Below are 4,109 nucleotides of genomic sequence, written 5' to 3' on the forward strand. Positions count from 1 at the left end.
GGGAGATGTGCTGTGTAGACGTGGCCCTAGCATACATACTGTGTTGAGTAGGCCATGTTTTGGATGCACACGTCCACGTCCCATTTTGCTGAAATGAGATTTTCAGATCCACAGAACCCCTGCTGTTCTGCCTGAGCTCTCCGTGCGCCTCAGTCAGCCCGAGCTAGTCCTCCGAAGCCCATGTGTCCTATAGATGGTGTGGATGAGAGGTCCCTGACAGTGGTCCCGTCACCTGCAGTCTTACAGCTCTAAAATCTATTAGAGGGGGGTGGCCGTGGGGAGCGGGGGGAGACTCGCCCTCCAGTCACAACCCACAGGTCCCAGGCATTTCCCAGTGCGCCTGCAGTCTTCAGCATTCAGTCAATTTACATACTGAATTTGGACTCCTGGGTAATTATTTTGAAGTCCAGTTAACGACAAGTTGCTTGTTTACCTAATTCAGAATGATTTTGAAAAATAAATAGGCACAGATACTTTTAATGTATACGGGACCAATGACTGTGCTACGAATTTTGATTCAGAGAACAGATGATTCTCTCTGCTCGACTGCCCTCCCATTGGCCTCATCTCATACTGTCCTTTTCTGCTCCCCGAGTTACCTCGGGGTCAGAAGATGATCTGGTGGCCCGTTCGGAGTGATTTGGGGAAGGCACACAGCATGGCTACGGAAAGAAGGACCCCTGCCTGCTCAGCCACCCCTCCCGCCAACCCTGCTGGAGCCAGGCACAAGGGACGAATGGCAAAATGGAAATGGGCTCGTTTGAAAGATGGCTTAGCTTTGCAATCTTCCTCCTACCTCCAGAGCCTCCCCGTAGCCTGAGACGACAAGGAGAGCAGCTGGGCGAGCCCTACTTGCTTGTCGGACTCGCAGTGTGGAGCCGAAGGGAAGTGCGGGGAAGTTGAACCTGACCTAAAGTCTGTTAGGGCTTTTACTGATCCCGGTAAATATGGCCCAACTAGCAGTCACATTTGCAAATAGTGGGTAGAGGACTATTAAAAGGTTAGTGGGAAGCGAGACCTTAGCCCAAAGCCAGCCCTCACGAGAGTCAGTCACTTTTATCAGTAGAACTGATCATCTCTGGATAGATAGGGTTGACTTCCAGATCATTTTTGAAGAAAAAGACCCCTTGTCTCTACTTAAGTGTAACTCAAGAGTAGACTTCCTGCTCTTCTTTTCTTTAGAGAAGCATGATGGCATAGTACTTCAACATACCCCCTGGATGTTCACTGGTCCTAGGTGTGAGTGTCAGTATTGGCACTTAGCAGCTGAGTGGTGTGCGGAGAGGGTTAGGGTTAGAGTTAGGGCAAATATCAATGAAGATAGCATTAATGGCACATAGTATGCTGGCATAACAGCATGGAAAACAACAGATTTGCTTTAATCCTGTGTGAATAATTTAGGGGACCGGGGTGAGGAGGATAGGGAGAGGAGCCGTAGAAGGAAGTTGACATTCGGGGGGAAGCCTGGAGGAACAACAAAGGTGGGGATCATCTGGTTGATTAATTCCCAGCCTTTGTTCTGGTGAACATTGTAAACGAGGACTACTTCTTAGAGATGGGGTGGGGGTGAAAAGAAAGGCAGGATGGGGCATTTGGAATGTCCATGAAGTATTTTACTCTTACTTGTATCTTGTCAGTGAGTCTTCCAGCTCCTGCTAACTATCCAGTGAAACGGCAGTTATTCCTCCGTGTTCAGAGTTGTGTGTTCAAGGATGCGTGATGGTGCTGGATCCTGTGCCTTGCATCAAGGAGGAAAAGGGTAGACACACAATGTCCAGGGGAGTGCAGGCATCCCTGACTTGCCTGGCTATCTTGTGACTTACACCTGAAGCCAGTCATGTGTAGGTGACAGTGTGCACTGTCCCTGTACCTGTGTGTTACGGCCAAGATCAGATATTTGTATCCTTCCCGTTCAGAAGCAGATGAAAGAACTGGAGGGACCCACCGTTTATGTCAAGAAATTTGGAAGAGAGCTACTTGGCCAACTTGACTAAAGAGATCCATATTTGCACCCATTCCAAAGAGGCGACCCAATCGAATGCTCAAACTGTAGAACAGTAGCATTGATGTCGCAGACAAGTAAATTTTTGCTGAAGATCATACAGCAATGATTGCAGTAGCACAGTGACAGGAACTGCAGAAGTTCAGGCCAGATTCAGAAGAGGACAGGAAACAAGGGAGCAGAGAATGCCAGAAAGATGTTCACTTGTGTTTTGTTGACTGTGCCAAGGAATGCAACTGTGTGGACATCATAAACACGGACAACCTTGCAAAGAATGGGAATTCCAGGACACGGCATTGTGCTCGTGAGGAACTTAGACGTGGATCAAGGTAACAGTTGTGGAAACAACAAGGGAATACTGCTTGGTTTAAAATCAGGAAAGGTGTGCCAGCGGGGTTGTAGGCTCTCACCATACTCATTCAGTCTGTATGCAGAGAAAATGAAGCTGAGGAATGTGAAGCCGACTTATATGAAGAACATGGCATCAAGATGGGAGGAAGGCTTATAGACAACCTGAGACATGCAGATGACCCGGCCTTGCTGAAAGTGAGGAGGACTTGAAGCACTTGCTGATGAAGAGCAAGCACTGCAGCCTTTCGTGTGGATTGTGACTCAAAGTGAAAAAAACTAACTCACAACGAGACCAATAGGTGGCATCACGCTAAATGGAGAAAAAGTTGACGTTGTCAAGGATGGTGTCTTATTTGGATCTACAACCAATGTTCATGGAAGCAGCAGGAGATCAAACAACACATTGCTGAAGGTAAATCTGCTGCAGAAGACCTCTCTGCGTATTAAAAAGCAAGGATATTACTCGGAGGCCTCTGGTGCACCTGGCCCAAGTATTCTCCATTGCATCAGATGTATGTGAAAGTTGGACCTTGCATAAGGAAGACCATAGAAGAATCCATGCATTTGAATTACGGGGCTGGAGAAGAACATCAAAAGTGCCATGGACCGCTAAAAGAACAAACAAACCTGTCCTGGAAGAAGTAAGGCCAGAGTGCTCCTTAGAGGCAAGGATGGCCAGACTTCAGACATTTTGCCAAGCGAGACCAGTCCTCGGAGAGGGACATCATGCTCAGTAAAGTGAAAGGGCGTCAAAGAAGAAGGCCCTCGAGGAGGTGGGTTGACGCAGTGACTGTCACAGTGGCTCAGGCGTTGCTGCAGCTGGAAGGATGGCACAGGGCCATGCACTGTCGTGCGAGGGCTCATTGTGGGCAGAATCGACTCAGTGACACGCTACACCAGCAACACAGCCTTACAGAAGGAAGAACAAAAGTGAGCTATGTTCTGAAAGCAACCACAGAGAACAGCTCAGTCAAGAAAGCAGAAAGGAAGTGTGTGCGAGCACTCGTAAACAGCATTGCTTATAAACTTAAAATTGCAGTCCAAGCGGTTGGGCTTGAATTTCAGTGTGTGAGGGCAGATTGGAGCAGGATCACACACTGCCCAAGATCAACATGCACATTCCATGTGGCCACATCCCATTAGTAGTGTGTTTCACAGGATGCTGTGCCTGTTACAGAGTAGCGCTCCGTGCCCTGAGGAGGAGTCTCTGGAGGTTTTGGTAACATGAAGAAGAAATCCTCTGCCTCATCTCTGGACTCTTCCCCTTCTGTTAGGGGCAGAGAGAAAAAGATACGGTGAATCGAACAAATCTAAATAATTTTTTATAATGTACATGTACTTTTCTGTGTCTCTACCCTTCTTGGCTTCAAGTTGGTGCTGACTGGTAGGGCTGCTATCTACAATATAACAACAGCTGTTATGTTTGAGCCCATTGGTGTAGCCACTGTGTCAGATCCATCTCACTGACAGCTTTCCTCTTTTTTACTGCCCCTCCACCAAACTTGATGTCCTCCTTCATGGACTGGCCCCTCCTGACCATATGTCCAAAGTATGTGATACAAAGTATCTTCCTCCTCACTTCTAAGGAGTACTCCATGAAGAAGGTATAAAAGATGTTAAAACTTTCATCAGTTTGCACCTTCCAAATTTGACAAAGTCTAAGTAAATCATAGGACATTTCTGAAGCCAGATGGCTGAATAACCCCCACCCCCACCCCAACACACACACACACACACACACACACACACACACACA

This window comes from Echinops telfairi, unplaced genomic scaffold (genome assembly GCF_000313985.2).
Source record: "Echinops telfairi isolate 266 unplaced genomic scaffold, ASM31398v2 ScPeMD7_3;HRSCAF=10, whole genome shotgun sequence".
Lineage (NCBI taxonomy): Eukaryota > Metazoa > Chordata > Mammalia > Afrosoricida > Tenrecidae > Echinops > Echinops telfairi.